Raw genomic sequence first — 23,526 nt, 5'->3', positions numbered from 1 at the left:
TATTGTGTCAGAAAGTGATAATTCTGTATGTTTATTATGCAGTGTTACCACCACAGTGGGTGCTGGAGTTGTACTGGACTACAGTGTATTAGAAAATGTATAATGTTTTGGTCCCCATAATAAAACACCAAAATATTAGATGTATCTTTTAATATAACTCCACTACCCAAGAGAGCAGAGTATTGGTATTGGACTGAACTGGGCCTACTCACGGAAGGTGTACCTAATAAAGTGGCCAGTGAGTGTATAGCAAGTTACACTTCCAAGCTCGCTGTGTGTAACCGATGCCACAACCTTTCTCTACTGGGGGGCTGGTGTAGGATTATCACAGGGGTGAGGTTTCTGTGTATCGCTGCATAAAGCCCCACAAATCTCAACAAACACACAAAAGACAGTCACAGATACAGACGGCCTGCAGCTACACCACCACCACTCACTGCTGAACGCAGTGTGGCATTGTACTGTATGCCTCCCTACTGCAACCACCCTGCTCTGTGAGCCGACGCTGTCCACACAAAGCCTCTAGCAAACAATTGCAAACAGACACACACACACACTCACACGCCACGACCTTAAATACCCTCAGCTGTAAACTCATGCTGCCTTCAGTGGCTCCTGGAAAACTCTCATTTTGCATCATGTAAACATGACATGTCATGCTAACGCTTTTGCTTCGTATTTGTACATTATCCACAATGTGTGAAGTACACATGCACATTTATTATCAGAATGAACTCAGTGCACATACACAACACTCAAATATTTCGAATTTAAACATATTTCACTTGAAGTGATTGACAGCTTGTAGTTTTCACCCGCTCCCAGCGAAGTCGGGCGGCTTTATCGTTTCCAGCCATTCTTCTTGTCTGACACTAATGTGCTTTTATGAGTATCATTACACCCGCTGTTGTCATAGTCCAACCTCCTCCCTGAACCCGTCCAGCCTCACATCTCCAGCCACCTTGGTCGACGTTCACGCAGGAGGACATGGTTCTCTGACAGCTATTGAAGGCGTCATTTATTTTCCCCCACGCTCGCGCGCTACGCTTAGCACAGAATACGGTGACATGTCACACTACGACGAGGCAGCACGGGATCGTATGCAAACAGTTGACAGACCAAACCGACGCGTTCCCGACACGCATCATTCGCAAACAAGCCAGACGTGTTTGTGCAGTGCCGGTGATACGTTCAGTGCTCTAATGTTCAGACGTTCGACCTCTAAGGTGACTAATTCACGGCGAAGTGCTTCCTTTGCGCTCCAGATGTTTGTCGAGCCATGCAATCAAGTTCGCGTTCAAAAGCGAAAGCAAAGGTGACATTTGTCGGACGTGTGTAACGCAGGTTAAATACGATAACCCCCGCAGGAAAATTAGCGCTAACCTAAGCTAGTAGCAACCACAGCTATGAAGGCAACGATGACTTGAGTCCACAAACCAACTCCCTCAAGTCTTCAGAAAAGCTTGTCCGGGTTTACAGTATGTTGCCATGTACATACAAAACCTCGAACGAATAACGACCAATTAAAACGACCGCGTCGTTTATTACCCATAACTGAAAATAACAACGATTTATAGGTGTTTCTTTAAATGTTGTGAACTGGGCCTTAGTTCGGCGTGATTAAATCCGACCAGAAACGGAGCTGAACGTTAACTTTATGATATTTTGTCTCTATTCCTGCTTGCCCATTCCTATAAAAACCGAGTCAAAATGCGCGAGGGAGCAGCGTTAACCACATATCACATATTACGGCACTAATACAACACTTGGCAGACACATATAAGATTATACGTGAGCAGCCAGGCAGCGCTAAAGTGCCGAAAAATTGAATGTAGTTCTGAAAGTAGCATTTCTTGTGCCGTAGTACACAAACAGCACTGGTGTCTGTAAAAGCCTGAACATTGATATGCACATTGAGCTTGTGGAGCGCAATGTACAGGACTTCCACCGAGCTGTCACTGTAAAGCGCCCAGTCTGTCAGTCGACTGTCATTGCCCACACCGCTGTCATGAATTCACCAAAATGACACATACCTCACATGCAAGACGAAGCGCGGAGCCCAGTGTTAATCGGAGTCCCGGTGCGCGAACATTCCCTCCTCAAACTGGAACCGCCGTTGGTCTCCGACGGCTGAAGTGAACGGGACAGCGGCACGGTTTAACCTGAAATGACCCGCGCCAGTGCAAATCGGCCGAGGGCGCTGCGCGCGCGCCCGTCTGCGGGCTGTGTCACTCGGTGGCGTGGACTAACTGATTGCGTGTGCCGCGGGGAGAGTCCCTGCCCTAGACGGAGAAAACTTCAACATGGAGCCGAAAACAAACGCTGGAAAACGGCACGGTAACGAGAATGACAACTGCAGCGCTCCGACTGATCGCTACGGGGACCCAGAGAGCCGAACCACGGGCAGGAACCATGGCAGGAACCGAACAGCATAAGCCTCGCCCTTTTTTACAAACTCCCAAGTTTTTTTTCTCGATGACGGTTGTTTTGTTTTTTGTTTTTTTGTTGTTTTATTTGTCCTTGATTTTGTGTTTTTTGTTTAGCAGTAGGACAGACACCTACTACAAAAAATAAGGCATTACGTATTAAATTATTATTATTATTGATTTAGTGCGGCTGATAGTTTTATCAGTATTAGATTTTGTGCTTACATGTGTTGTCTACGTTAATGATTCTCAAACTGCTTCTCTAATCTGCTTTCTTTCAAATATTTCTGCCCTGTTTTTTCAGTCCGAGACTAGAGGATTCAAATGACGGTAGAGCGAGGGAAGACAAAAGTGGAATTTGGTTTCTTCGATCTTCCGAATGACTAAACACAACTTATCCAGGGAACCGGCTCACAAATATTTAATTAAAAATAATAAATAAAGGCTGCAGTATCTGATATTTGACATTGACCCTGTTAAACATGTTTTAATTTAAGGTTTCTGGATTGCATACAGTGGCCAAATTAAGCGTCACTAAAGCTTTTCAGCCAAATGGTTAACACAATGGTTAAGTTCTGGAGGCTTCAGTGCACATAACTCTCTGCTGATCAAACAGTGAGATATATTAGGCTAGCCTTTATAAAGAGCTATCAGCTTTCACAGTAGCTCTGTTAGTATGTAGGGCCCTTCTCAATAATCATAGCAATACACACAGGCTGTCAAGTAATTTAGTGAAATTATTATGTCAAGTCATTCATTCTATCCATCCATCCATCCATCCATCCATCCATCCATCCATTCTTTGTAGTTCAAAATAAATATTTTGGGAGCTGTGCGTTCACCGCTTTGCCGTGAGGTGAAATTCAGGTCTCACTTGTTACAAAACCTCTACATCACATTATGCTATGCTAGATCACATTAACTTGCAGAAAAGGATGGTGTTAACAACAGTTCCAGCAGAGCGGTTTTAAATGTGCTTCTCTCTGCGTCTTCTCGTCTCCACCGATCATGTTGCAAAACCACTGTGGTTGGAACCGTTTCGCTATCTAACCACACAATGTGATTTATCAGCTTTAATTTATTTAACACATTTTCTTCTGTGATTGATTAATCAATAATAATAATATGCTGATGACATTTCTAAAATAATCATACATAAAAACACAAAACCACAATCATCAGCAAGCTCTCACACAAATTCCAAAATTATTGAAAATTAGACACACACAATAAATGAAAATTATTATAACAATACAACATAACCTTTATAACGCAATAAAGATGACCAATAATAATAGAAAATGACAGTACAGTACTAACAGAAAAAGTATAGGAAAGCATACACTGAACATATAAGCATGTATGTCCATAACGTCAGTGAGACAGCACAACAACAGTGTCCACCAAAAACGTGATACAATACATACTGTACAATTGTACATTTGCATGAACATGTTGTACACACAGTATGTGTGTCCAAAATGTCTGGTCGTTGATGTTTTCCAAGTCTGTCTCCCATTTAGAGACTTTAGAGGCGGCACAATGTGTCATCTGTTTTCAATAGTAAAATATACAGTCGATTTTTGATAATGTCTGTCTGGTAATATTCCAATGTATGGGATCATTTTTTTCCCATATGCTTCATGTGTTGACTTGAGTTGCTAATATTCTAGAAACTTGGCACTTATAATTCTATAATTGGACATTATTTCTTCAAATGGTATAAATTTGTGGCTTGAGAAAATATGTTTCAGCTGTGCTATGCCTTTGTTATGCCCAATTGGAAGATTTAATGCTTATTTGTTTCGTAAGACGTTTGGATTCGTCCATAGTGGTGTGTTTTGGCAAAGAGAAAGTGAGGAACCATTTTTAGAAAATCCCACCAGGCTGTCAGATGTTCTGGAGATGTTCTGTGTCTCTGCTAACAAATGTTCTTTGATTTTGGGGTACTGTATGATACTGTAAGTTTGTCTGACCAGGAAGGGTCTGCTGGACTAGGGTTGATTTTCTGAACCCCACCCTTTATCCACCACCAGCACAAAGGAGAACCACTGGTTAAAAGCTTAGTAAAGTCAGTCTAATAAGAACATTAAATCCACTTATATACTGATCCTCAGAACTGCATAACAAAAAATTTTATAATGCCACCTGAATGGTTTGTCATCCAGCCTTTGTTTAGAATATGCAATGAACAATGTTTGAATGGTGGACATTTCTAAGTACATGTGCTAAATTATAATATTCCAGTTTTAGGGGCAATCAAAAAATGATGACTTTAGACCTGTATTGGTGGTGAAACGTTGAAACGACATGACTCAACCTTCAAACAACTTAACCTGGACGACTGAGAATATCCACCAACATAAATAATAAAGAAAATTATATATAAATAATTATAAAAAATACATAAATGATGGCGTGTGCTCCATGGCCATTCTCTGGCAGGTCCAGCGTTTTGTCCTTGTTTTACCTTAAGATTGTTCGACAATTGCAGCTCATTTCACTTGTTTTTGTAAAACTGTTGCACTGGTGTGCACCAAGACTATCACAGAGAGTAAATGTGGTGCATGACGGAATGATTTGCTCCTTGGTGGAGAAGAAACCACTTTACAGCATTTGGCCTGGACATGCTCCCAGGGGAGGGCACCCCCGTGTCAAAACCACTCATCAAAGGAAGACTTCAGCAGAGTAAATATACAAGCTTTAACGCGTGATGAAAAGAAGATCTGAATACAGTATGACACATACTGTGTAAAGCATGTAGAGGCCTTGAACAGCAATCTACATGTGTGGGTAGATGAAACGTATGTCACACTGTCAATGGGCTATCACAAACATGAAAACAAACTAAAATTGTTGCCTGTCAATATCCAAAACGGCAACATTATACAACAATGTCAGTTTTGCATTATATCAGAAGTTTCGCCCTGTACCAGTAAACCTGCCAGTCACACACACTATAGCACTGCATGCCAAACTACAGCTGCGTATGTGTAAACCTCAACTCGACATGTTTTTTTTCCAGTTTGTAAAAACTGCTGCCTTCCTATCACAGTGATCACACAGTGGCACTTTCAAGGTCACAAATAAAAACTCTTTCTATAGTAGTTCTTTTACTTGTTTGCAGCTCATGCTAATCACCACCATGACAAACAGTAGCTGAACATATCTGTACAGTTATATGATCGTGCTAAAATGCTGAATATCTTTTAGTAAGTAATGCAATAATAGCCTGCAGCGGGTTGCAGCAGCACACTTTTCTCCACAGATGCTCATTTCCTGCTATTGTCATAGAAATTCTTTGAATGTACTGTCCAACTACTTTACAAGGACAGATCTTGGTTACCTCTACGCAGATCTGCATTCTGTTGAATATGTTCACCAAAGATACCAGTTAGTGGTGGTGGGACCAGGAGTTGTCATTGTCCACAGTCTGTATATGCAGAAACCATGGAAACAAATGAATATGCCACATTTATTTTGAACACCACAGAGGTGTTCAAGGTCCTTCTCCATTGGGTTTAAGAAATCGTACCATCAAAATCCATGTCACGAGACCAGTGTCCAGTTCAGGGGACAAACTGTATACTAGAATTAGTATTTACACAATATTCCCCAACTTGGTCAGTGAGCAAGCTATAATTAGATTACACAACCTAGATAGATTTCAACAAAGCACCAGGTAATCAACCATGCCTGAAGTTAAAACTATGACTTCCAGCAATAGCTCAGCTGGTTCCTGGTGTGAAGACAATTTATCTCAGGAAATGTCTAGGTGGAGCACATTTCATAGGAAATGTTTGTTTAATACAATGGGGTATACAGTAGATAATATGTATCTGACAAATTACAGTATGTCTGAGTATATGGTATACTTGCATTTTCCTCAAAACATATGCATTATTCAAATGCGGCATTTACTGTAGGTTTCAGAAAGTGAAAACATTTTATTGCAAAGCTGTGATATAGAAGAACAAAATCAGCCGATGCAGCTTTCTGAAGTTCCATTTATTTATTCTTACATTTCTACAAAGCATTATTGCCTAAAGTAATAAACAAGTAGCACAGCACAGTAAGTGCTTGTCAGGAAAAGGAAACTTCTACGTACTGTGAGTCATCCTTGTTCTCGCTCGTCTCTCTACTGTAGCACACCACTTTGCATATAAGGAACAACAATGACAGGAAGCATTCACAACTCTAGAAAAAAACAGACACTGAGAGTTTGTTTTGCCCATTTGAACCAGCCAACATGAGTGGTTTAAAGGCGATAGACACTGCTCTGTTTTCCACTCTCACCTTAACTAACAGTGGTTGAACTCTTTGAACTTGCTGTCATGTGGCCATGGCAACTACAGAAGCTGCAGTGACGGAAATGAGAGAGAAGCGACACTGGTACCAGAGTGAGTGAAATACTACCAAACAGCTACTGTAAATAGAGCGAAAGGGTTTGATTAGCGCCCTGCGATGGATCTGATACGACCTGTTCAGGGTGTACCCTGCCTCTCGCCCATAGATAGCTGGGATAGGTTACAGTATCCCTGCAACCCCGCATGGGACTAAGAGGTAGAAAATGGGTGGTGGGGGTTGATTAGCAGTCAGTGAAAATTTATATAGTGCAGCAACCCTCGGGTTTAGCCTATGGAGGCAGCCTAACCATGTACTGTAGAGAGGCACGTTTGCTTTCAGGGCACCCAAGTCTTTTTTTTGGTCAAGTGTTTTAAACTGATTCACAATGGCTGATTTTCCATAAAAAGTTCCAGATGCATAGGTCTAGTGTCTTTAAATCAAACTTGAGATGGATGGGATGGATTGGGATCACAGAGGATAGAGGCATGTAGTTCATTCTAGGCAGGACCATTATTTATACAGCGATAACACATCCAGTGAGTGACATGAGCAATTATTGCTATCGTTTGAAGTTGTCCTCCATTGCGGAGTCAGATCTAACAGCCTACAGTAAGTACGTAATGATCTCAGAATAAGGTACATGTACTGTATGACCAAGATTTTTGATATTTAACATCAAAACTACATCTCAACAAGAGGAGATGTTCTGACCTATTTGCTGAACTTACCTGATTTAGACCAAGTCACATTTGCTCATGCTGCTGATTTCAACACAAGCTTCAAGTCTTTAACTTTCAATGCCGCCACTTGACTGATACAGCAGAGTCCTGAAAACAGATGCTTAAATATCTACAGTAGGTTCGTTCACTCATTTAACTTTGTTCCAATAAACCCAATGTTTAAGTGTATTTCTTATTATTCTTAGCACTGTCCAGTGAGCAAAACACAGAGAAGAATGGATTCTTCTCTGTGTTTTGCTTAATGGTCTGACCCAGTTTCTCCACACAGATCATTAACGTTTCAACCAAAGTAACATAATCTGACCTTCTATTCCTCCAGCTCTGCCTTTGATGTTTGTATGGCCTGCATGGACTGTCCTCAATAGATCTTAATGGACTGGGAGCTGTGGGAAATTATAGTGTGACTGTACAGTACCTCAAGACTGGTGATGTCACTGTATCTTAATGGCTGTTATGAGATGCATCATATTTCTTTATGTGATAACAAGTAGCTGTGCAAAGACAGCTCCATCAATGCAAAGGTCACCTTGAGGTGAGGTAATTTTGGCCTTCTGATTGTAATTACAGCTACAGCTATATATCACTACATGGGTTCAAATACAAACAGTACTGGATATACACTAGGTAAATCTAATGGGATTATATGTGTTTTATTTTCAAACATTGTTCCAGAACCAAATGAGCTTCTATTTACCATAATTACAGACATTGTAGCTCAGTTAGCTCAGTTGGTAGAGTAATGAGGAAGCAAAGGTTTGCGGTTTGATCCCCTGCTCCCCGACCACCTAATCTACTGTATATAGTACAAGTCACAAACAAATCAAAGACTTAATAGAATTTAATAAACATAAAATGATTCCTCTTACAAAGCAACAGTAAGCTAATAAAGTGTGCTTTATTAAATATTGTTAATAAATTAAACAATTAAATATTGTTAATAAATTACCTGATAAGTGACCATTCATAGATCTGTTCGTCTCACTGAAAACCTGGCTGCAGCAGGATGAATATGTTACTGTAGTTTAAATGAGTCGACTCCAATGAGTCACATAAACTATCATGTTCCTAGACGTACAGGTAGAGATGGAGGAGTAGCAGCAATTTATAACACAGACATATTAATTACTGCTAAACCTAAACATAGTTATACTGTAACTCATTTGAGAGCCTCACTCTGAGCCTTTCTCACCCAGACTCTAAAGCCCAGAAACAAGTTGTGTTTTGTATTGTTTACCGTCCTCCTGCTCCATATTCAGAGTTCTTAACTGAATTCTCTAAATTCTTATCTGACTTAGTTCTTAGCACAGATAAAGTCATAGTAGTGGGAGACTTTAACATTCATGTAGATGTTGACATCTACATGAATCTCAGCACTGATTTTAACTCCATAATAGACACTATTGGTTTTACTCAGAATGTAAATGAACCCACTAATCGTTTTAATCATACCCTCGATCTTGTCCTGACATATGGGGTTAAAATTGATAATTTAATAGTTCTTCACCAAAACCCTCTGTTATCTGACCATTTCTTATTAACTTTTGAATTTACCATAATTGACCTTGCAGCAGCTGGAAAGAAATTTTGCTATAGAAGATGTTTATCAGACGATGCCGTTGCCAGATTCAAGCAGATGATTCTATCATCTTTTGCCTCATTGTCATGTAGCTACACAGAGGAGAACAGTCACCTTGATCCTTATGAAAAAAAACCTACTCTGGACCCTGGATAGCTAGCCAACTATAGGCCAATTTCAAATTTACCATTTATCTTGAAAAAATCGTAGCTAAGTCACTAATGATCTTCTCTTAGCTCCAGACAATTTTCTGGCCTCTGTCCTTGTCCTGTTAGATCTTAGTGCTGCGTTTGATACAATTGATCACAACATTCTAGTACAGAGTCTAGAACATAAATCGGAATTAACGGAACAGCACTGGGATGGTTTAAATCCCATTTGTCGAACAGATTGCAGTTTATTAATGTTAATGACAAATCCTCCACATGCACAAGGATGAGCTATGGAGTACCACAGGGTTCTGTGCTTGGTCCAATTCTGTTCAGCCTATACCGTACATATCTCCTCTGGGTGATATCATAAGGAAGCATTCTATACATTTTCATTGTTATGCAGGTGATACTAAGCTATATTTGTCTTTGGAACCAAATGAAACAAATCAACTAGTCAAAATTCAAATCCCAGTTGTCCCAAAACTTCCTTTAACTAAATTTAGATAAAATCAAGGTTCTTTTTATTGGACCTAAAAATCACAGAGAGACACTGTTAAATCAGATAGTTATTTTGGATGACATAGCTTAGCTTCTGATTCTACTGTAAGAAACCTTAGTGTCATCTTTGACAAGGATCTCTCTTTTACATCGTTTATTAAACAAATCTCCAGAACCGCCTACTTTCATCTTAAGAATATAGTTAAAATTAGAAGCATCCTCTCTCAGAGCGATGCAGAGAAACTGAATTATGCATTTGTTACCTCTAGACTGGACTGCTGTAACTGCTTACTCATAGGATGTTTTAACAGCTCCTTAAAAAGCCTACAGCTTATTCAAAATGCTGCAGCCAGAGTTTTGACAGGACTTAGAAAGAGAGATCACATTTCTCCTACATTAGCTTATCTGCACTGGCTGCCTGTAGGATGTAATGTAGGATAAAATTTAAAATTATCCTACTCACCTACAAAGCACTTAATGATAAAGAGTGCTGGGCTACTTGTGGTTCCTAGAGTCTTTAAATGTAGAACGGGAGGCAGAGCCTTTAGCTACCAACCTCCTCTGCTGTGGAACCAGCTCCCTCTTTAGGTTCAAGAAGCTGACACATTCCACATTAAAGATCAAGCTTAAATCCTTCCTTTTTGATAAAGCTTAAAGTTATAGATGGTCCAGGTCACTGGCAATGATTGTAAATTTATACACTGAGCTCCTCTGTTTCCTTTTACTGTAACTCTTCTATTCAATAACCTTCTATCATTGTTTCATGTTTAAATAACCTTGTCCCCTTCTTTCCAGTAGTTGTGCTTCTCCCCCCCTCTCTTTCTCCCACTTTGTCCTCACCTACAGGTATCATTGGACTCAGAGCTGTGTCTATTATGCGCAGCTGCGTATCATCCTACCTGTGTCCAGTCCCTGGTGTAACCATACTGCCTGTGCTCTGTTGTTGCTTGTTTGTTGTTGCTGTGCTTTTCTCTCTGTCTATCCCCTCACCCCAACCGGTCAAGGCAGTTGGCCAACCACATTCAGCCCGGTTCGATTGGAGAGGGAGTTTTTCCTCTCCACTGATGCTGTTAAATTGTAATTTTTACAATTAAAGGCTTGCTGTATGTGGGATTTGTTGGGTTTAGTTGTGTAAGGTCTTAAACCTTATCTTATAAAGTGCCCTGAGATAACTTTGTTGTGATTTGGCACTATATAAATAAAATTGAATTGAATTGAATTGAGACACAGCCATGGATCTTTAAAGTATTTTAATAGATTCATCGTGGATTGCCTTTTCATTAAAAAACAGGTGAATTAATTAGTCCAGGGCCTTTAAAACATTCAATATCATGGAGGAGAGTTTAATTCTAGACAGGACATTTTTATGGTGGTTATGTGCCCCATGTGTGATGCAGGCAATGACTGCAGATTGTGACAGCCTCAGTACAGTGTGTACAGTATAATGTTACCTGAATAAGGCACTGTGGTAGTGGATTAGTTTACAAGCCAGCCTAAATACACTCTGAAACTCAAAGACAGAATTTCATCAGACCTAAACCCAATATCCACTATGAAGCAGTTCAGATGACCTTAGTCAATGCTGATTAGTGCCAGTCTTCTTGTTTGTGCTTGGACGTTCCATTAGAACACACTGTACACATGCTGAGACAAACAAGGCCTCTGAAATAATGATCAAGGAAGTACTGTAGTTTTGTCAACACAGTTTTCCTGTGCAAGCCATTTAGATAATTTGGCTCAACTGTTGGCTTGTTCACAATGCGTCTGATTATTTGCCAGTTGTCTGTCTAGCAATGTTTTTGTGTATCCAGGTCAGTGAGTTAAAGATGAAGCTTCCATCGCTTGATCATCACCACATGGTCGCCAAAATTACTGGCAGTTGTAAACAAGTTGCAAGTTTTTGGGAGACATCCAGTAGTTTACATTTGAATGTCAATTACTATACATAAATGTGTATTTGTAGGATCCCAGTAAAACAGATCGTATCAGTCTGTGATGTGCTTGTGGTTTGTCTGATTTGTCTCTGTCCAGTAATACAACAAATTTAAAGAGGGATTTTTTGGCAGCTGACCTTGTGAACTAGCTCTGTGTCTGATCTTCTCTACCTATAAATAAACTATCTGTGTGCAGCTGAGTGCCCACTCCTTCTGGCAACTGAAGCATTTTGTTCTGGGAGCTGTCAAGTAGTGTTATGATCCACATCAACAGAGAGACCTCCAGACCAGTTCACACTCACACACACACACGCACACATGCACACACACATGCATGCACATGCGCACACACACATACACACACACACACACACACACACACACACACACACACACACACACACACACACACACACACACACACACACACACACACACACACACACACACACACACACACAGAACCAATTTCTACTCTATTCTAAAATTAAGCCCAGAGGCCCAAACACACTACAGGACCTGGCTTCCAACACAACACGTCACATCGGCAAACTGTATGACACTACAGGGTATAAACAAGCACAGGAGGACAAATATGCTGAAATCATATGAGTGGAGGAAGTTACAGTTTTTTTAATGAATTCTAAGCATTGGTTAGTTCTGAGAAATGTGTGACTGGTTGACAATTTTACTTTTTCATAAATATTCCTGGGCCACGCCGACTATCTGGGACACGCCTACTTTATAATTTCCCCCTGGTCATAATCAGGTCAACTTCATTCACCTGTGCCTGCCCCTCTGCCACCTCTGTCTCCATCTCTATCCATTCTGCAAATGCTTGTGTACCAAGGTGGAATTACAGTATGAGATGCCGTGCGGGACATAATTCAGAATTATCCTTTAGAATTATCCAAGTCCTTTCATGCATACTAGTATGTATGAACTATACATAGTAGTATGTAAGAAAGTATTGTCCTCCTTAGTGAAATCTGCTGTTGATTGCCTATTAACTGACAGATAATCTCCTCTGGGGCCTCATATACAAAGACTTGCGCAGATTTCCTACTAAACTTGGCCTAAATTCCAATCCAGAAAACTGCGTAAGTACAGATGTATAAATCGCTACTAAGTACAAGAAGCCACCGATCTGGTACCAGCTTCAGATCTGTTCCAATGAATACATGTATAACGTTAAACCAGGCACCTCACTACAGTGTTGCTAACTGTAACTGCATAAGTGCGTCACAGATTATTTGTACGTTGAGGAAATAAAGATGTTCCTGTTGACTCATGTTTCATCCTGTGACGGTGCTTTTATAGCGATGTGTCCAGTCGATGGGTCCGATTACGTCAGCTAAACTGCGCTTTAATGTTGCCCCGATCAACTGTTCGGCAATGTCAACTGACATTTGGATGATTGCGTCCCACACAGCTGGCATAGCTCGGCTAGGCTCGGCTCAGGCTCCACTACACGACCGGCCTGCAGCTTCCTCTGGATGCCCCCAAGGCTGGAACCCTAGTATGGTCAACAGCTGGATGAGCGCTGGCTGCGCAGCCTCTCGCTGCATCTCGATCCAAGAAAGAGCACCTCAACCAGATTCTAATAGATCCTCTATTAGATCCTCTAACAGATCATCGAATACATGTTTGCACCGTTTTGCTCATATTTGTATATCATATCCTCTAGTTGCAGACGTGTGGCTGTATATTAATTGTTTATCGTACGTCTCTGTTGTGACTAAATTGTGACAGTTTCCCAGTTTCACCTCTCTGTGTCGCTAATGGACAAAATACTGTAGAAAAGTACTAACGCCAGCCAGCGAGCTACTATAGATCTGCGCACGTTTCTACGTTACGTTTTGTTGGTCTTTGACCTCTGATCGGACTGACAGATGGGTCAGGCTCCAGCACCTTGCGACTCCTATGAGAAATACTGAGCCGTCTCTTCAGAGACCGCGATCAAGCCAGCCAGACTATATTTAACGATATTTGCTACATCTAACAGCAGTTACACACAGATATGTCTCATACACAGTCTGCAAGGTAGACATCGATGTGGCTAACTTTGAGCTCCTAGGCTTAGGCTTTCTTGCTTTTATTTTGGAATCTGCTGTTTTTTCATTAACTTCCTTTTTCAATGAATCGCCTGAAAGTTGCCTCATACACACAACTGAAAACGTTTTAGTAGTACAGTATGTATGAAAGGATTTCACTAGTATATAAGAGAAGATTTCCCTAGTTTGTAAGAGAGCTAACCTTTCACTTGTGTGTGTGAGAGGATAATTCTGAAATATGTTCTGCGGGGCTTGTCTTATGTCAGTTGCAACTGGGCACCGGAAAGATGGCTGGACCAGTAACTGGGCACTGGAAGGACAGCTGGACCAGTAACTGGGCACTGGAAGCATGGCTGGACCAGTAACTGGGCACCGGAAAGACGGCTGGACCAGTAACTGGGCACTGGAAACACAGCTCGACCAGTGACTGGGCACTGGAAGGACAGCTGGACCAGTAACTGGGCACTGGAAGCACGGCTGGACCAGTAACTGGGCACCGGAAGCACGGCTGGACCAGTAACTGGGCACCGGAAGGACAGCTGGACCAACGCTGCAGACATGCAGCAAATTATTCCTGTAGATGGCTGTAAGCACTAAAAGAGGGAGAAACACCTACTGTACAGTATATGGGAGAAAAGAGACACAGTCAGTCACACACAACACAGTGGTGGCGTGTAATCGATCCGAATAATCTATCTCAGATGAGTTAATTATAGAAGTTACTGAAAGTTAATGGGGGTCCTACCACCAAATCTAAAGCTGTTGAGTTTGCCGATTTATTTTTGTCTTGAGTCTGATACAGTAAATGTTATTTGTTATGATTTTAAGTCATTGCTGCTCATATTTACAGTAAAGGAACACTAGGCTGATCTAACTCTGTAGCCGAGCTACAGAGCTGCAAAAAGGCCTGGGGATGTTTTTATTTTCCTCAGGAATGTAGAATAACTGGGTTTTGTAGAAGAACTCTGTCTATGCTTTAAAAGCCAAAATAATGAACCATCACACCGATCCGGTATTTTAAGCACTGCTCAGCAGCGGCTGAAGTGGCCATGTTGACTCTTGTCTGGCACAACATTAAAACCTCCTGGTAAAGTCAATGTCGTAGCAACTGCTACAGTACATGTGTACAAGAAGTCAGAATGTTTTATTATGCAAGTGTTCCAACAACACCCACATCGAGTTGGGAAATTTTGGAACTTGGCCTGCGTCCAAGAAGTGTTCCAGACTACTGATAAGTTCAAAGACTAGACCTTGAACAGATCTTAAAACAAAGACCATATAACTACTGAACAAACCCCGTTTAACTAGTGGCTGAACCTCTGTCAGTGTTGCTGGGTTCACTTCAGGCCACAGATTCTCTCTGGACTCCTGCTGTTCCATATTCGAGTGTGTTATAGCAGCAGCTGGTTAGACAGTTGAATTACACAGTAACTTCAGTCTCTCATTGTGTCACTGTGAAGCCTTCCACAGCTGCCAAATCCAAATATTTGACTGCATCCTGGCACATCTCCCGCAGCACCGATATGTGTTCCTCTGCTATGAGACTCCACTGCAGGGTTGTTTTTCATTGAAGGCCTGAGCATGCACAAAAGAGTAATTAGTCACATCTGCGCTCTGGATTTGTGATGGGTTTTATGGTTTTATCTGATTGGTAGATTTAATTTATTGGAGGACAAGCTTTGGGACGGTGCCAAATTATGTAACATGAAAACCACAGCTTGTGGTTTCCCTCTACTGGAGAGAAATAGGAACTACAGCTGAGTTAAAGTCAAACCGTTTAAATGGAAGACTGTCTCTTGTGGTTAGATTGAGAATTGAATATATAGATGCTCAGTATCTGAACAGCAAGTTCATATAATCTAAAATCCAAAGTATTTTTTGAAGAAACACAAAATGACCAGTCAAATGTCGAATATCTGGTCCTGCAATTGTTCAATGGAACCTAATGGAATGTAAAATATTTCTCACTAAACCCAAAAACCTAGGTCAACTGACTTACTAAAATAATAATAACACACAACCTGCATACTTCAAAGTGCATCCTTTAGATTAAAATAGACCAAAACCAGATAATTAATGCATAGACATAAGGATGTCAGGACAAAGGTTTTGCTGTCAGGACACAGCAAAACCTTTGTTAGAAAATACAGGACACCGGATGGTCCTTAATATATTACCACACATTTAAAATGTGCTCTCAAGACATTTAGTTTTCCCTATTCCCTCCTCCTGTGTGGCTCATGTGGTTAAGTTAATTTAACACATAATGTATCTGAGCTATATGACATGAAAACTTTGTATTACTACTATCATGGCATTGTATTAGTTAGTGGATGAAAATGTGTTCATGTACTGTACTTTTGCTCTGTCTTTTTATTTGCCAAACACCAAAATATGTCACTACATTAGCTGATTAAACAATAAAACGTCTTTTTACAAAGGTTACCTGAACACCAAAGAAGATGAATGATATTTATAGACAACATCCTTTTCCATGGTGTTCTTTTAATTGGGTCAGTTTTCAGTGGATCAGGACGTGGTCTTGATCTTGAGTTTTGGCATCTGGGCCTTTTTCTTCTAGGTGTTCTTTAATTGCGTTAAAAGAATTTTGCTTAATGTTATTCACACTGAAATCCACAAAACAAATGGATTTACAGTACATACAGTACAGTATTTATTTTCTAGTGCATTTGCAAGAGTCAGGCCCTGTGAGTGACTTAAGTGTGAAGTCAAGTGACGTGAAGTAAAAGGTGTCATTGAGCTCTGTGCTGAAAAACCTTAAATTCAAATTTAACATTTCTTCCATTTTACACATCTGTGCATACTTTAAAGTTTTAAGTAAAGTATTACTAAATAGGTGACTTTTGTTGACATTCTTGTACTATTACTTTAATGATGTTAACCAATGTCTAAAATGTTCGGTCACTAGGGGGAGTACTTGTTTCTCATACAGCTGTCACTATATTTGCTAACATATTGAGACAGGCATCTTCAGGCGACTGTAGTCTGGTCTGTGTTATTGTTCTGTGTGCTGCCCTCTGTTTGACATGGTCAATAGTTCCCCTGAGCTGTGATAGGTCCCCCACTAAAGCCTGGTGGGCTCACACCACTGGCTGCTGATAGAGATAAGGAATCATACCCTTCCATCTATGAAGCAAGGTGTTGATGTCAGCAAAAAGCCTTGAACAATATCATCTAACTACATCATCAGCGTGGCGCTGGTCATAGGAGATGGAGAAAATAAGAAAGACATTAAAGAACATGGATGAGCTGGATTGTAATTTTTGGAAGCTGTAATTGAAAGATGAATGATGGATTTTTTCCTAGACCTCCACAGTCACTGTTTCAAGCTTTTAGTGATGCTTTTAGCTAAAGGAAAACCACATACTGTATATAAAATAAATAAAGAATTTGAGATTTCATTCTCATGTCATCTCTATTGAGAGAAATATTTAATAGCACTGTCATTTCAATAATGTTTGTTCACATCATAAATATTTATCCTCACTCAATAAATGAAATCTGCACATGAAGTCAACCACTAAATTAATGCCATTAATTGTTGTATAAAATGTGGATATACACCCCAAGGAATTAAAGATGTGTACTATTCATAAAATAGTGTGTAGAAGAAAAATGAACTTTATAATGTTGTTGGGTTGAAATTAACAGGATTAAAAAACATGAACTTTCAAATGCCTGGTGGTCTTTAACATTAAGTGAGTTATGATGTGAACAAATTCATAGATACAATAAAAAATACAAAATACAAATCAATAAAAAAATATGAGGGTAAGCAAGATACAAGCACCATTTCTCAGTAGGATCTTGACTACTGTATGTACTGCAGATGTCCACTAAGGCAGGATGAGCCATAGTTTATGCTTTCATATCCACTTCATGATATTCTTTTCAGCAAACAGCAGCTTCTCCCCTTGAGTCAATCAATGGAGAGTTCGAGTCCTGGACATCGATCTATGTACTGTGTAAATGAAGCAGACATCTTAATAAGACATGAATCTTTAAATGTGTATATTCATAAAGAATTTTTCACAAATGAGGCTAAAAGAAGTTGATCAGCTCGTTTTATGGGCATTACTACTCTGTGCTTCAGGATACAAGCATGCACACTCCAAGCTGAATATAATAACAACAGCATCACCTGCCGCAACAATATAAAAAGACGAAAAGTAGTATTGTGAAACATCCTCCATTTGGACATTCTAAAAAAGTTGGGATGCTTGGGGTGAGGGGATAGAGAGAGAGAGAAAACAACAGAAACAACAGAGAACAGGCAGCATGGTTGGACCAGAGACTGGACACAGACAGAGACTGGACACAGACAGGATGGTTGGACCAGAGACTGGACACAGACAGAGACTGGACACTGACAGAGACTGGACACAGACAGGATGGTTGGACCAGAGACTGGACTCAGGCAAGACGATTGGATCCGCAGCTGCCCATCACAGACACATAGCTCTGAGTCCGATGATACCTGTACTGTAGGTGAGGACAGAGTGGGGGAAAGAGAGAGGGAGAAGCACAACGACTGGAGGTTAGTTAAGTTAGTTACCTGAATCATTTCTAACTATAAGATTTATTAAAAAGGAAGGTTTTAAGCCCAATCTTAATCTAGATCTTATTTTACCAAGCAATCTGCTGGGAGCATAAGGAACTACGAGGTCTTTAAGATAAGAAAGAGCTTTATCATTAAGTGCTTTATAGGTGAGTAGGAGAAATATAAGTTCTATCCTACATTTTACAGGCATATATTTAAGGTCCTAGTTTGTATTGTTTCCTTGTTGGTTCATTTTTGATGTTGTGCTGTTCTCTACCTTTGTTGTTGTCGTGCCCAGGTTTGTTGCTTCGTGTGTGTCATTGTTTGGTGTTTGTCACATTAGCTTTTCAGTTAGCATAGGTTTTTGCCTGCATAAGCAGTAATTTTCATTTGGTGTCCTTTACCTGTTGTCATTAAATTATTTTTGCTTGCCTGTTCGTGGGTCAGCCATTTTGCTGCCTGACCTTAGGCTCAGAGCGGTGCAGGCCAGAGCATGGTTTGTTTGTTGGCCGTAGCTTGTAGAGTTCCCTGTTTGCTAGTCCTTAACACTAGTCCTCTGTTTGCCAGTTCATTTCACTGTTAGGGAATCCTGAGTAAGGAGTTACAGTAGTCCAGCCTAGATGTGGCAACTGTATGAATCAATTTTTCTGCATCGCTCTAGAAGAGGATGCTTCTAATTTTAGCTATATTTCTATGAAAGCAGGCGGTTCTCCTATGGGTGTATAGTATGAATCATATATCCATAGAGAACGATGACCTATACAGATCTGTTGCATTATTAGATAACACTTATTATCCCATTCTTTCTAAGTCGACTCAAGATGTTTCATGCCTGCCTTAAAGATGAGTGAACAGTACCATTATAACATATTCCATTTCACTTCTGCCTCGCTGGTCTGCTCTACGACAAGCCATGCATCACTAGGCTCTTAGCCCTCCAATAATGATCCTTATGAAACAGTTATGCTTCACAGCATGTGAAGAACAGGTTAAACTGTTGACATTAGTTTAACCTGCAAAAGAAATGCTTTTTTAACTCACTTCATTTCTGAAAAGTATAAAATATTTTAACACTGATTTCCTTATAGCCATAAAAAGTGCAGCCCAACATTCTCTTCCCAGGACTATTGTTATATTATACTCTATTGATAGGGTTATCTATAAAAGCCTGATATATCGTATAAATGCACTGGTGAAAAAAACCATTAATACCCAGCTGGATGAATTAGCATAGGAAAGTATTAAAGAGAAGCATGTAACCAAAATCTGATCTGCATCTCTTTGTCAGTGGGAGCTGCCTGCAATGATGCTGCCTGCAATGATCCAAAACTCTGTGATGTGCCACTGATGCCCGTCAAACTGAAACATGACAGACATTAGCAGCGCCTGCTGACTGGAGATGATGTAGTGTGATCCTGCATGCACCTTGTGTGCTGTGGGAAAAACATACTGGTCAAGGGAAAGTGAGAAACAGACAAGCTGACAGTACGAGGAACTTTGTGTGTATTTATTTAAAATTAAATGAGCACAGCACATGGTGATCACTCATATGAAAAACAATGAGGATGAGCCAAATTTTGATTTATTTATTTTATTATTTTATTTTATTTTTGAGGGGGTTGAGTGGAGTCAAATCCAAAGTGCAGGATGTACTTGAAAGGTACAAGTACTGTAACTGTACAGGTAACTGCAGGTGGTAATAAACAAATAAAACCCATCCAGGATTTTTCACACTACAGCAACAATCATTATCATCTAACGCTTGGGGTCAAGAGTAGATTCTCCTTTAGCACACGTTGACCTCAGATCTGTCAGTGTGGGTCACCTCATCTGCATCGTGGTGCTTGTGTCTGCTGCTGGGCAAACCCAGCGCCGAGCGCTAACGCAGCGAGTGTGTGTGGGAGACTAATTGAGTGCCGGTCTGCGTGAGCAAAGCCCAGCTCAGTGGCAGAATGGGAGCGATAAGGAGCGTGGAGCTGATACGGTGTCAGAGAGAGGAGTTTCCCACCTCGCTGCTGTCATCACTCTTCCCTTTCTCTGGCTGTCGGTGGAGGAGAATGCTGATAATATCTTCAGGGAGAGGAATGCACACTCAGCCTTTAGTGCTGATAACAACATCATCTTTTGCCCCTGAATGGGCTGCAGATCGAGCGGAGTGGAGTACATTAAGAAGCCAATGCCAAACAATACGACATCTGAAGTCCTCTGCACAGCTGGTGCTGGAGTGCAGCTCACAGAGAGCCCAATGCACTGTACTCTATACAGTGTGTATTTATATAACTGAAATGTTAAATAGGCTGCTGAATTCATGAGCATGCGTTGTTCTTACACTTAATGGGTTCTATTTTCATCACGTTTCCTTGTATTTGAACCAAAACAGAGATAACAGGTCAGTTTTGTAGCTACTCTTTCTCATTTTCATCTAAATCAGCCTCACTCTGGAACAGATCATGTTTACTGGAGGTAATGATCTAACTCCTCTAACTAAGGGCCAGATGGAGCAAAGCTTGCCGTATGTGAAGTCTACTGGGCTTCAGCTGTCACTTTGCAGTTGTTTTGTGATATTCAACAATCAGGTGAAAAACCTTAATTATTCATTACATCCACACAGCTGAAGTGTTCAACACCAACAGAGATGTTATAGTCCTTTGTACCAACTAAAAGTAAAACTGTATTTTATATAATAATTTTAAATATTACAGTTACTATACTGTACTATTCTTGTTACAACTATTACATATAGTGAACTGTTATTCTTGTTGATATTAGCTACTGTAACAGGATTAAGCCATCATCACTCAAGCTGTGTTAAATCACGGTAGTAGCCTTTTTATTGATTTCTTACACTATCTGCTTCTGTCAGTGATTTTTTTTATTTACTGTCACACAAAACCTAACTTAGCTCTGCTGCAGGGCTTTGATATCAGTTACTGACGAAACGATCTCATGTGCCTAATTATCCACCAGCAAAACTGCTAACCAGGAGAAAGAATGGCTCTTTCCTGTAGCTTTGCTTCTCCCTCTTTGTCCATGATCATGATGTGTGTCTCTACTGTGTAGTGTCTGGTGTTGTTTTGCTGCCTGTTATTGTTGCTCTTTGTCTCCCGGTCTCATTGTCTTGAGACGTACTGTAGACCAGTGGCCTAACAATCATAGGATCTTTGTTCCAGTTCCTGGTTCCAGCGGGTCACGTGTCAAAGTGTCCATGAGCAAGCTGCACATTGCCAACAGTGTGAGAATGGGCGAAGGATACGTTTTTACCGTTTTTTTTCTCTATTTTCTTACTCCAAAGAGGCAGATGGCCGCCATCACTGTGCATTGATATTTGCATTAAAGGGTTGTGATGGGTGGCTTTTCCATATGCTGTAGTTTTCTGTCTTAAACCTTACTTTGTAAAGTTAAATACAACTGAATTGTGCTCACGGGCTCGGACCCCTGGGCCTCAGCCTATCATTAGGGGGAGCTTCTGCTTCTCTGTGGGGTTGCTGGAGCTCTTCTCGTTGGGTTGGGTGTGGTTATTCCAGTTAGCTCCATTTGGACTCCTGACCCTAGATGGACTCAGGTGTCTGCTCCTGCCATCTACTGCACCGAGTGTAGCAGCCCCACTCATCACTTGGGCTTTACAGGTGGCATTTGGCCTGTTCATGCATATGCACGTTGCATATACTGCATCTGTTTCTGTCTCTCTTTCCCCTTTCCCCTTCATGTCCCCCCTATTTAAGCTGTCCAATCCCATGGCTGACAGTATTTAGAATGGTCCTCATTAAAACTAAACACTGGTAATCTGTCAAGAGGAGATTACACTTTACATACATAAACTTTCTGTAAAAACACACAACACAACAAAGCATCTAGATCTGTACATGCTGCATGATACTATAGGTACTCTATATAGTGATTACTCAATGAATGAAACGTTATTCAGTACCATATTGCTCATGACTCTCAGGCTCATAACATTATTATTATTATTATTATTATTATTATTATTATTATTATTATTATTAATAAATATTATTAGTTATTACCACAGTATTAATGTATTTAAATGCAGGTTTGTTTGATGTGTGGTTCCTGTTTTGACTTTTTTTTGGTAATAAAATAAATATGAGACGGCATTCATTAGTAAATTTCAGAACTGCTGTGATATTTTTCCTCAAAATCTTCCTCAAACTCTAAATATAAACGCAAAAAAAAAAACACTTTGCGGTTATATTTAGCAGACAGCAGGATTTCTGAGTCCGGACTCGCTATGGATTCCTTGTGTTAAGCGCCACCTAAATGCTCGTGTCATGTGGTTAACGGTGTCAGTCTTAACGAGTGCTCCCTTCACACTGGGTTAGACCCCGTGTTGCCATGTTGCGGCAGCGCGCCCGTTAGAAATAGCTATAGAAAGCGCTCCGTCTGTGAGCGTCGGTGGCACCGGAGCTGTCGGGTCGGGCATCCTGTGCCCAAAGGACTTCACCACAGCTGGCCGGGAGGAAATAACCGCGGCTGCTTCATCCGCTCGGCTGCATCCAGGCAAAGGTTGAGCTGGTGAGGACGAGGCGCGCCAGAAGGATTTGATATAAATATGTCAGCAGCAGCTGCGGGATGCAGGTAAGTTAACAAGTCTGACCACATTAGGCTTTTCCTTTCGCAGTGACCGGTGTCATATGCTTTGATATGTGTGAAATGAAAACCATAAGAAAAGTTATGTAACGTGCGAATGCGCGGCTGCTCGCCTGCGCTACGGCGCGCGGAGCTGCGTCTCATCCAGTGAAGTGGGTCAAGGGGATGACGCGCGGCTGCTCCCCGCAGACGCGGCGCGGCTTTCCTTTGGCGCTTGGGAAAGTGACCGCACTCTGGCCCCAAAGAGCCGCAAACACTCAGCCAACTTCGCTCCTTCGTGTTCGCGCTTTGAAGTCGCCACGTACTGTAGCAGCGATGATTGGAGTTCTGGGGCTCGTCCACGGTAAACGTGGCGGACGTTGGCGGAGACGGGTTCGAGTGACGGTGATGATGAAGGTGGTGACGGCGACTGTGGTGACACTTAACCTGTTGCTTCCTAAAACACCGACCTGTGGTCGTTTAGTTTGTTCACATTGGCAAGTGCTAATTTTAGTAAGAAGCGGTTGATTTTGATGCAGATGCACCAGTGCTGAGTAAAATGCATTTATTCATACTGAACACTGCAGCGGATGCAACACTGACTTAAGTAGAGATGTCAAAAAGGTCCTAGAACAAAACGTGCAACTT

The 23,526-nt window shown here is 40.9% G+C and overlaps 2 protein-coding genes across 5 annotated transcripts in view; one reads left to right on the top strand and one right to left on the bottom strand.

Moving 5' to 3' along the window:
• thrb (thyroid hormone receptor beta) overlaps positions 1-2,736 on the bottom strand; it is an 84,227-nt gene extending 81,491 nt beyond the window's left edge. For all 3 annotated transcript variants that reach the window (XM_055512804.1, XM_029167935.3, XM_029167936.3), the window contains exon 1: positions 2,034-2,736. The gene's annotated coding sequence lies outside the window, so the exon portion shown is untranslated. The remainder of the gene's footprint in view (positions 1-2,033) is intronic.
• A 19,843-nt stretch (positions 2,737-22,579) lies between these two features.
• LOC114865364 (retinoic acid receptor beta-like) overlaps positions 22,580-23,526 on the top strand; it is a 128,874-nt gene continuing 127,927 nt past the window's right edge. Inside the window, exon 1 of one of the 2 annotated variants that reach the window (XM_029166440.3) lies at positions 22,580-22,887. The gene's annotated coding sequence lies outside the window, so the exon portion shown is untranslated. The remainder of the gene's footprint in view (positions 22,888-23,526) is intronic. The other variant, XM_029166438.3, reaches the window with a different exon arrangement.

The sequence above is a fragment of the Betta splendens genome, chromosome 11 (assembly GCF_900634795.4).
Source record: "Betta splendens chromosome 11, fBetSpl5.4, whole genome shotgun sequence".
In the NCBI taxonomy this organism is placed as follows: domain Eukaryota; kingdom Metazoa; phylum Chordata; class Actinopteri; order Anabantiformes; family Osphronemidae; genus Betta; species Betta splendens.
Note: the sequence above shows the minus strand (reverse complement) of the source record. Positions and strands in the feature narration are given on the sequence as shown.